Here is a 12400-nt window from a genome sequence, read left to right on the forward strand (position 1 = left end):
AGTTCTTCCTCCATTACTCCAACTTCCTCAGTATCTCAAAACGGATTTATCACTCAATCCACAATTCCCATTGAAAGAAGATCCTTAAATTACTTAGACTTCTTTCATGCAGCATATCCAAATGGTCACAAAAAAAACTTGCAGATCATCATCTCATATCCAACCTTTCTCTTATAGCTCAGAAAGGCTTGGAAATTGGTGTAGCTCACAACAGTCTATATTGTACTTAGAGTTAACTTTGAAATAAACATAGAGATGACAGATTTCACCTTGGTAAGATTTACCTCATTTCCTTGCAACTGCAAATTGATTTCACCGAACTTTGCCAATAGTTCTGATGAATAAATAGTGTCATGCCTGATCTCTCAGAGTCCATCACTGAGCAAAGCTTGTGTATCTTTAGAAAAAAATTCCACAACAGTGTCAAAAAGGTTCTAACAGTGTCTTGCACAGTTGCCTTTTGATAGCCGACAAACATCAGTATGAAGTAGCAAATGTGCAAAATCTTTATCGTTTTCATCAGTGTTCCTGGATTAATTGATCATTGACAGAGAGCATGAGCTTTAATTTTCTTCATGGCAGGAATAACAATGAGTAATGATTTGTGCTTTACAAATGATTATAAAGTGCACATAAGCAAGAAGCAACGATTCATTGCCTGGCAAAGTTGACTCATCTAGCTGTGCTGTGCTGTGCAACATATCTGTGCTGTGCAACATATCTTCCACAGTTTCAACCATTTCTTCTATGTGTCTTTACATGAATTTCATCTGTGCGTCTTTGCATGATCTTTGATGCTGAGAAGAATTGTCTTAATTATATTGTGGGGCACACACAAAACAGTCCTTCAAACCTCACTAACCGCTGCTTGGCTGTGGTCTTCACCAATTGCACATGGCTTTCTAGGTTTAGCAATCAACAATGAAACGTATGATGAATGCAAACCATTAGTGTCTTGTCATGAAACACTGCAAAATCTATTTGACCATGTCGTCTGTTTTTGAAATATGTCACAAAGAGATTGAAGAAAAGTTAACTTCCAGTCTGCCTTGTCAGGATGTGCCTTCTTTTCAAATGTTCAATCAAAATTGCTGAACCTGATCTAGTGAAATCAGTGTGGAAGGCTTCATTGCCTCATTAGAAAAGTCCTTTCCATATATTAGCCACATTGGTAGGTGTTGGTTTGTTGGTGCTGGTATAAATCTGTACTTCATATCAAACTAGATATATCAAACTATATTTATGTTTCTTCTTTGACTTTTCTGCTTCTGCCATTTTTATTCAAAGTAACAAGGCCCATGTGGTGATGACAGATTCCCAAAACACAGTATATTGGTCTGATTAGAGCTCTGATGGTGTATTCTGATAGTTTCCATCAGATTTCAGCACTATGTAGAGACAAAAACTTGGAGTGCCTGTTTGCCAGCATGGGTGCCACAATCTCACCAATACCTCCAATGCCTTCCTGCAATGCTCTCAGCGGCAGCAACCGGATATAATCCTCCTGCCCACTTAGGGAACCACTGATTTAGAATCTGCTTTTTTTACTTCGTATGAAAGGTGAGGATGAAGTTTGGAAATTATTTTCATTAATGCAGAACTGTAGTTGATAATATTCCTTATCTACCTATAAAAGATATTCAGTCATTTACAAAATTGGTCAGCCTCCAGGTGATTATCATAAGTTTGTTGTTCATTATTTATTTATATACTATTACTTTTAATGTGCAAATTACTTTTCAACCTCATGTGTAAATGAAGTGACTTTGTAATTTGATGCCTGATATTAAACATTTACTCTAATCTTGGGGTTTGAAGCCCAGTTGGGCACACACTTGATTGAAATTGCATATTTTGCTCCTTTTTCATAATTTTAACCAGGGTTGTATGGAACTTTTGTCCACCCTAGCCCTGTCCAAGACAAATGCTCTTACCTTTTCTCAGATGCTTGGCCTCAAAATTTCAATTCAGGGGAAAATCACTGGTGTTCCTTGCTATAACGTACTTGCCAGATTTTTTTTAAGAAGGTAAACAGAGTTTGAGAGATAATGGCATGTTCATTCTTCTGTGGGAAACGTATAGCTCAACAGGAAGCCAAATATGGCTCAGTGAGAGTTGAACATGAGTATCTGAAGTAAGATCCAAAACTCTTTCAACTCTGTCTTAATGGAAAGTATTTAAATAAAATGTGTATGCATAAAAATGATTCATGATTTTCATTTTAGAGGTGGTCTCTTATATTAAAAGGTAGTAAACAAAGTATTTTCCATTTATTTATATATTTTGAATAAGTATGTTCCTCAATAGTGTCACACATAATATCTTATTTTCATTTATTGTTCATAGATTTGGACTGGAGGTGTTGAAAAGCCAGAACCTGAATGTCACCTTTAATGCCTATTAATCACATTTATTAGGCTATTTCAAAATTAAAGTAGGTTCCTAATCTCAACTATTATATTATATATACTATTATAGTATATATACTAGTATATAATATATACTATATATACTAATATATACTATATGTACTATTATATGTTGTATTATAATCAACTATTTATATATAGTGGTTTTGTGTTAGCCACTATTTATAAACTAGCATTGATTAGGTGTACAGACATGGAGCTGTTTTATGTATTTTCAAACCAATCTGATTTGGTGATTGCTGCCTGATTCACTTCTGCTTGGGTTCAGGCCATTTCAATTTTTATCTAGTTCTAGTATCTAGAAGGCATGATTAAAATTGTGGTTTTTTCCAACCCTGTCATAGGTGATACAGGTGTTCAGGGTTAATAGAACATAGAACTGGTCTACTGATGAAGAGAAAAATATAAGTGTGCATGATCCTGTAGCCTACTTCTAATTTCTTTACCATGATTAACAGATGGTCCTTAAAAGGAAAGCCTTTATTGATTTAAAGAACACACCAAAAGCTCCTGGAAATGTTCACTTCCAGAGAGAACTTGCAATTCACCCAAGATCTGTATGTTTTCACATTTTCATAGCTCCCTCCCAAGAATCGCACTGATCTAAAAAGAAAGGAAAGGAAGCACCAATGAGCATCTTTGGTTCAGCTGGTATGTTCCTCCCTAAGAGGTCAGAACTGTCAGGTACATTGTCTTTACCTGAACACCCGCCAACTACATGGAAGCCAGGGTCCATATATGGAAGAAAAGGCTCCAGGAAGCTTGATACAGATAAAGAAAAGGAGGAGAAGCTAAACAAAGCCGCCCACCATTGCATACTGCTTTGATTGACTTTGACTTGGTTTGGAGTGCCTTGGAGAGACTTGCTTCACCTAGGGCTTTTCTGAAGGGGGTTCTGAAGCAGGCTGATTCACTTCGCAGAATGAAACTTTTCAAATCAAGGGCAAAATCCCTAGTTACTAGGGGAGACCTGTGTCGTTTGGTTTCTCTCTTTAGTCCCCCTCTTCCTACAAACTCGTTTTCAAAGAAGAGTAGTAGGGCCATTGGGGAATGTTGGCAGCATGGTGTGCCTTGTCAGTGGTCAAAAAACTGATAGTGTGCCTTGAAAATTTTAGCATCTTGTCAGTGTGCCATGAGATGAAAACGGTTGAAAACCACTGACCTAAAGTGTAAGATTAGATAGGTAAAAACTAATTCCAGCTTTAAACTGAAAGGTATGTGTGCTGAAATCTGTAGTTTCTATTTCAGATGCTTGGCTTGATCTTGTTTTATCTTATTAAATGGGTTTTTTTGGGGGGGCGGGGCGGGGGATGTGGATATTTGAGCATGTGTCCAGTAAAATCATCCAATCACTGTTTCTTGAAAATCACTGTTTCTTTATAAGCAGTGACAGAACCCATTGGCATTAGGCTTCAGGGATTGGAGACAAAGAGCAGGACACACCGAATTCTTAACTCTTGGTCTCCCCACTGGCACATCAGAATGTGTGGGTCCATTGTGCCTTCTGTGAGGTGGATGAGGAAAGCCCTTCCTGGATTACTATCATCTCCAGTGCAAAACAAAAAGTCATGCAATTTCTTTATGTGTCACAAAAACATTTGTCACAACTCCACTCCCAGCTTTGAGCTGGGAACGTGAAGTGAGTCTAGCTGGATCAGAAATATCTTCACATCTCTATGCTGAGAGCTGTTAGTGACTCCCAGGGCAATCTTTTTAAGCATCCTGGCTTCCTAAAAACCAGTGCTCAGTGCCTTGTGTATCTTTTTCCCTCCACTGCAGTGAAAGTGTTTGGCAGGGCCTTGAGAACTCCCGTCAGGCTCATTGTGACTGAAGGTCTAGGAAGAAACAGTCCAGCGATGATTGTACTCGCAAGCACTTATGCAAGCATCGGGTGTTTTTATTTTGTGTTTCTAGCGAAGGCAACCCTGATGGAGATGATGTCATGTCACAACAACCTTTGCATCAGTGCATGCATTTTATTTGCTTTCTTCCAAGAATAATTGACAGCCTTGACATTTTTAAATGTGTGAATGCAAGTTTTGGAGGGCACTAATAAAGGAAAGAAGGGGGCGTGGACTGCAGGAGATATACTGTACAACAGCGGACCTCCCCAGCTCCACGCCTAGGGCAAAGGTCCGCGATGGTGCCCCCTGGGCTATCCCCCCCACGCAAAAATGTGCTCCCCCCTACTCACCTGAGGCTCACAAAGTCTTGCGTGACCCAGGACCAAGTCGGGGAAGCTTCTCTGAGGTTCCCAGATGCTATAAACTGTACTTCCGGGAAACTGGAAGCACAGTTTCCACCTTCATTAGGAGCCTCAGAGAGGCTTCCGTGGGGCCCCTAGTCACTCGTGCCTGGGGCTTTTGCCTCATCGGACTTAATGGAAGGTCAGCAACTGATACTGTAAATGTATTCCTTCCAGGTCATGCCTCTGGGGAACACATCCAAACTGTGATCCAGTTTTTCTAACTAAAGATGATTCTTCTCACTTAAGGTACAGGTGCCAAGGCACATGTAATCTTGATGTATGTCCATCATGGGCACCTATTGGATAGTGTTTTTGACATTGAAACAAGACACAGGCTCTCCCTTATGTTAATAGTGAGCCTACTGAGACACACACAACCCATTTTTTTCTCTCTGTTGGAATAGAGCTAGTGTTGCAAAATATGGACTAACCCTAATATGGAACTGTGCTAACCCTTTCACTGGCACCAGGCCAGGAAGACAAAGGAGACAGGGAGGCTGCTACCAGAGCAGATAGGATCCAGCGCATGCCATCACTGCCGGATCCACCCCACATCCTCTTCATCCCCGTTCCATCCTCCCACCACCACCACTGACTTACCTGCTCCGTTGGGTGGCCATTGTTCCTGCAGTGCCCTCCAGCCTTCCCTCTGGTGCTTGGGCAGCTCATTACTCTATAAACTGCCCAAACGCCCTTTACGGCTACTTTGCAGCAGTTGCCACCAGCGGAACACATGTTTTGCTGGAGACTCTGCTCAGTAGGATTGGGCCATTAGACCAGGGGTCACTAAACTTTTAGGCCAGAGGGCCACATAAAATATCTGGCATGGTGTTGAGGGCCAAAAAAATAAATACATTTTAAATATAAAATTTAAATAAATACATTAGAAAGCCTAAGGCCTTCAGACAGCCCCAAAACTTCACTTCTGATTTTTTAGGAAGTCAGGAAGTGATGTTTTTAGACCTTTAGAATGCACTCTATTAGTTATTTGATTTTTCTCTGTAAACCGCTTTTTGAACTTTCTGTTAAAAAGCAGTATATAAATATTGTTAATAATAATAATAATAATAATAATAATAATAATAATAATTCTGAGGGGAGGCGCATGGCATCACTGGCCCTCAAAACACCCTCCGGATGCAACTGGAGCACAGCTCTGATTGCATTTGGTTGAGCAGGCCAGATGCTTGCAGGGGACCAGAGTCTTGCTGCAGGCTGGATAGAGGCTTGTCGCGGGCAGCATCTGGCCCCCGGGCCTGGGTTTGGAGACCCTTGCGTTAGACTATGAAGTTTGCACTGACTAGTTTAACAGCAATATAAGGGCTTTAAGGCACACAACAAACTTGTATAGACTTGCTATAGAAACTGCTAGTGCACTGTTGAAAGATCAGAACTCTGAAAAATCAAGATTCTTAAAACCTATGTTGAATCTTTCAGTACAGTCAACAGTTCTGTCTTGCTGTTTCTAACAATGCGATGCAGAGTATCTGTCAATGCAATGCAAACATCCATTCTGCTATAGCAAGTCACAGCTGCAATCTTTTCATCTGTTGGTGTTAACTGAGCTAAGGGGTTCACCTACTTAGAAGCTTGGAGGAGAATATGACAGCCTATAAATACCTGAAGGAGAAAGATAAGTTATGGAAACTGTAAGATTCAGATGCTCTCTTTCTGTAGTAGGCTTACCACATGCAAGCTCCTGTACCCGAAAAGTATGCTGCTGGGATTTCTAAACCCATAATACAAAAAGGAGTTTATAGTGACCATTTCAAACTTACAAAATGACTCCATAATAAATATAACTACATGAAACGTGTAGTCTGGAAAGGTCTGCAAGAAGTGCAGATAAGTTAAGGAAGGGCAGCAGGAGCACAGACACAGCTAGCTTTAAACCAATTGCACTGATTTAACGCAATCAGGCACCATATGTGTGGGGACCTCCATATGGTGGCACAGAGCAGTTTGTCATGGAGGTAAATCTCCATGAAGAAGCCAGTGCGGTGAGTGGAGCTCTCAAGCAGCCCGCCCACCTACCCCTGGGCCCGACTGGGCTAAAATTGGGCTCTCTGAAAGCAGTTGGCACTGACATATGTTTGAAATGGCCAGTATACAAGTGGCCCGCATTATCTTCAGGGGTTCCATTCTTGGAACCCCCATGGATAAGGAAATCTGAAGCTGTTCAAATTTATGCATTTCAGGGGCCCTTGAAGCTTCCAGAGAATAAGGGAGCTCCCCACATCTCCAGAGGATGTTCTGAGCCCTGGAGAGGCAGCACAAGACCACCTGCAGCCTCTGTGGGCCTCAAAATGGCCATTTAGGCTGGAAAAAAAGCTACTTCTGTTTTGGTGTTTTTTGGGGGGGGTAAAACAAGAGGTAGTATTTTTTCAGCCTAAACTGTGTCTCGCAGAGGTAGCCAGTGGTCGCCTCTAGAGGGTCCAGGTTTGCCCAGTTCTGCCCACCCATGGGTTCGTGGGGACCTGCAGATAAGGAAAACTGCAGGTTTTGCACATAACACAGGCGGACTTGTAAACACAGGACTCTGGAGGCCTGATAAGAAATGCAGACGTGAGCCCCAACTTGCTAAAATGTGGAGGTATAAATGAAAGTTATTTAAAAATTGAATCTGGAACATAAACTATTAAACCAATACTTCTGTGAATCTAGAGTGAATGTGGTGGCATTCCTTTTAGCAAGGAGTAGTAGCAGATGGGAGAAATTCTGCCTAATTTGCAGTCATACCACAGGCAGTTTCAGTGGTCGGTTTGTGCCTCCCCCCCATCTGTGCATTGAAATATATAATTAAATCGTCACACTACTTGATTAATAAGACATCCACAGATCTTAATATTATTGAAACTGATTTAAATATCTGTGTAATGATTATGCTTCTTAACAAATGCAGCCATCATAAGTGGAACATTACTGAGGATGTCATACACATTTTTCATATTATTGTAAGTGATTAATAATATGATGCATTCAAAAATGTGTAAGAGAATTCATTTTTCAAGTATCTTTGTGTGATCCACTTTCCTTCAGTTATCTGCCAGTTTAAACATATCTGCTACCTGCTGTTAGTTCTCTTGATAAACAAATAAGCAGCTAAGGGCGCAATCCTAATGTTGGGTCTAGAAAGCTACACAGTCGCATTTACTCGCGAGTAAGCAAATGTGCCTTGGCTGCTGGTCAAGTTAGGCACAGGGGAATGCAAGGCTAGCTGCATGGTCCCAATCTGATGAAAGTGGAGCTCAACAACTGCTCCAGAAGGCAGCACCCCCCCCCCCTAAAAGAATGAAAGAGAGGCTTGAGCTGGTAAGGTCAATTTTTATTTGTTTTTAGACTTGCAAAGCCAGGTGAGTCCTGATAGTGATATGCTTGAAATATAAGAATTTACACTGAACTGGGCTCTGGGGAGGGCTGAAAATCTCACTGATACGAGTATTTTTGTGGGAGGTGTTATTGCAGGTAGGCTACAGAGAAAATTCACTTGGTGAAACAGGGCTGGCTTCCCCTTATTTATTTATTTTTCTTTAATTTAATTATTTATAATTATTTCTTTTATTTTGCTTGATGATGTCACTTCCAGCCATGACATCATTTCCGGTGGGTCCCAGACAGATTGTCATTCTAAAAAGTGGGTCCCAGTGTTAAAAGTTTGAGAACCACTGCCTTAACTCAAAACAGGCCAGTGAGACATCTGGGGTGGGGGGTGACACCCTAGTGATCAAAATTCTGGAAATCATTGCTTTTAGGAATAATAACATCATGTTATATACCATCTGATGCAGAATTTCAACCATTGCTTGTGGGGAAATATTCACTGCGTTTATTTTCTGGCCATTATTATTGTTCATTTCATGTCATGACTATTACTGTCTCTGTCTCGCCTACCTCACAGGGTTGTTTTGAGGACAAGATAAGGGGAGGAACCATGTACACCACCCTGAGCTGCTTAGAGGAAGGGTGGTATAAAAATGTGAATTAATTAATCAATAATTAATATAATTAATTAATAATTAATTATGTCAGATGGGGTGACAAAAATTTATGGGCCCCGGGTATCAAATGACCTAGCCATGCCACTGAGCAGAGTAGAATATTTTGGGGAGGAAAGTGTTTTGACAGGCGGCAGGCTCGTGTGAAGGACTGACAGAGAGGGGGAGTACTTTTCTGAACATTAAATTTGCTCAGAAAATGACTTGAGTTCTTTTCTGGTTTGTGGAGAAGAACGTAGGTCATATCCAAATCAATCAGATAAAACAGAAGAGAATTTGCCCATTTCTATATCACACACACACACACATTCACACAATATAATAGAACACACACACACACACACACACACACACACACACAATATAATAGTACCAGACTGTGTAAGTATTCTAATGGACACTTCAAGGGCTTTAATGACAGAGAACAAGTGATTGCAAAATAATTGTAATACAGAATATTTGCATAAAATAGCAATTCATTCAGATGTCTTCAAAAATCTGCTTTTTGGTTGCATTCTTTCTGGGAATATATTTTATCTGAGCAAATCCTGTCCTTTTTTAGTTGTGAACCTTGACATTCATTTCAGGCTTGGGGAAGTTATGTTAGTTCCACTAACCACACTGTTTGGAGTGAGAGTCCCCCATAACTGATGCTGTTGTCCTCGGTTTTATAAGAAACAATATGCTAAATTCCCATCTGTGTGTTTTCTGTGGCTTAGTTGGAGGAATGCTGCTGTTAGTAAACAAAGAGAGCACTTTCAATAGGCTAGCTAATGATCCCTGCTCCACAGTGACCCACTGTTTCGACATTTTGAGTATGCCTCTGCTCAGGGCATGGAAATGAAGTCCAGGAGTTCCAAGGCCAACGGATTAACCTAATCTCAATATGCCTCAATTTGTCTAAACCCTTGATTTATGGCCTTTCATGGAAAGGTCAGGCTCAGCCAGACTTCTCACTGTGGTCCAGCTCTCTGTTCCTGAATGCTATCAAGCGTCTTTGGGGTAAGCTCCCACCACAGTGGGCTTATTCTATCAAATGACTGTGGCGATTTAAAAATGAGTTGCAATCTGTGGAGTGCTCTGATAATGTGGGTAATAAGTAGAGGAAGCTTTTGAAGGTTAAAGGGAAACGTATAGGGAAAGTTAATCTGGTTAGCAGGGGACAAAAAGCCATCTGTAGCTTGTTCTGTTCGCCGGAAAGATAATAAAATGTTTTTCTTCATCAGGGCATTGCTAGAGGATTGGCTTAGAGCACAATCAATGCGCACCTGCTGCATCTTTTGGGGGGAGATATCTTGGGGGACAAATATCTTCTCACAGGTAGTGCTGCTTTTGTTGTGTTCAACTTTGTTGTTCTTCCAGCACCCAAATTTGCCATTTCTCCCTGAGTTGCTATGCAATTGTTTATGTTGTGTGTGGAATACAGTGGACAATTACCAAGGGCCCAATCCTAACCAACTTTACAGTGCCGATGCAGCCATGCCAACAGAGCATGTGCTGCAACCTGTGGGGAGGGGTCTCTACCTTGGGGCTGCATTGAGCTGCATCAGTGCAGAAGGTAGGAGACGATTGGGACCTAAACAGTCCTATTAGAAAGTATATTTGACATCAAATTTGTTGACTGGTACAGTTACCCTCTCCGTTTTTAACTTCCTTTTTTGTTTCAGCTATTACCGTTTTCCATCATTGCACCCAATCTTAAAAACAGAAAGAAAAAATCAACATGAAGAAGGCTCATTCCCCACTGCAGGAAGTGCCCTGATTATACTATGAACACCCTTTTAATTAATAAATAAATAAATAAATAAATAAATAAATAAATAAATAAATAAATAAATGTGCCAATAATAATAATAATAATAATAATAATAATAATAATAATAATAATAATAGTACAGGTATTTATATACCACCTTTCTTGGTCGTCAGATTTCTCCTCAGACTTTAATTCAAGGCGGTTTACATAGACAGGCTGTACTAAATCCCTGTAGGGATTTTTACAATTGAAGAAGGTTCTGTCTTTCAAGAACCACAACATTTCAGATGGATCTTTTATGATCTGGTATCACATTCTGGCCTCCAGTTTTCTCCCACGCAGGCTGACAAGCAGCTCCTTCATATCTCACTTGAGGGGCGGCCAAAGAGCAGGTGGAATGATTCGGCTGGGCTTGCCAGCTGCTTCAAGGTCTCGCCATTCACGGTGCCGGTGGCCTCGAACTGGCAACCTTCGGATGTTATCTTCAGGCAAACGGAGGCTCTACCTTCTAGCCCAGACCTCCTGCCCTTCTATATGCATGCAGTGACCACAGTTCCAATGCACAAGTTAAGTTAAACTAAGCTAAATGATTTTAGCAAGTACAGATGGGCTCAACTTCATCTTGGTGTGTTGCCAAAAACATGTATATCTTGTTACAGGATTATAACCCGTGTAGCACATTACTGGCTGGTAACTCTGGAGCCCAATGATATCCCAATGATAGGGCCTAAATAGCTTCAGTTACTTCCTTATTTGGTAACTTTCTTAGTAGAAGCAGGTACAATCAGTCTTGTAAAACCCTCATTGTATATTCCATTTCAGAGGTGATACCCTTCTGATCCGTGCAATAAGAGAAACGGTTTTCCTAGCAACTTTTGAGTGAAACCAGCAGAGCTGACAGAGGCAGATGGTAAAGATGAAACAGAAACTAAGAGAGCCTGAGTTAAGCACTGGAGCACTTTTAGGTAGCAATAGTGCCTCTGGGGAACTGGTACGTTGTGTTGTTGATTGTAGGCATGCTCTTTTATCTACCTCCATTCAATGCTCAGCCTGTATGTTTGTAAATGAAGTGAATATTACAAAGTCACCATGAGCCTTCAGTGATCTCACCTCCAAGAGAAACCAGAATCCAGCTGACACTATCTCTGGAACTTCAGACTGCTCGAACTGGGGAAGAAGATCTAATCGTATGATTCTGATGATACTTGACTAGGTTATTCCGCCTACTCTCTCTCCCCCTTCTCCTCCCACCTCTCATACAGCAGAGAGTATACTAGTATACTGTATAAGGATACACTATCAATCCACTGGTCCTGGATGGTGCTAGGTTGAATGTAGGGCTAAAAATAAACACCCCTATTAAACACAGTTAGTTATAATTAAGCCCATTGATTTCAATGGTCGAAGCATACTTAACTCACTCTTTGGGTAGTGGCCAAATGGATTTTGGATTGGCCAAATGGATTTAAGGACAGTGCCTCAAATAAAGGCAGTGCACCATTTTTGTGTCTGTACTGATATTCTCTTAAGTGCTGGGAAAGCTTGTTCAGTACTTTAACCTGTTACATGAAGGCTCGGATTACATATTTTGTAATAGAATCATTACCTGCTCTCATTCTGAATTCCATAAAATCAATGGGTTCTTTTTTTTTAACTTTCACATTCTGTATAGAAAAGGAAAATGACACGTCTTGCTACCACTCTTCATTTTGTCATTGAAAGTGACAGAATGGTGTCCATAGGAGTTTGCCTATTTTACTGACTTATATTTGTTCTCTATTCAGTTTAGAAAATGTTCCAAATGTGTACGCTTTGGCCATTGTAAATGGGTGGGTGGATACATAGTGAACTGAAATCAGTAGAACTCCGTGGCATGCAAATAAATTTGAAACTGGAGTCTTAGTGAATCATAATCCAGACCATACTTATTACTCATTCTGTTGTGCACAGTTCTGAATAGGAGACCAAATAA

Source organism: Tiliqua scincoides, chromosome 1 (assembly GCF_035046505.1).
Source record: "Tiliqua scincoides isolate rTilSci1 chromosome 1, rTilSci1.hap2, whole genome shotgun sequence".
NCBI classification, from domain to species: domain Eukaryota; kingdom Metazoa; phylum Chordata; class Lepidosauria; order Squamata; family Scincidae; genus Tiliqua; species Tiliqua scincoides.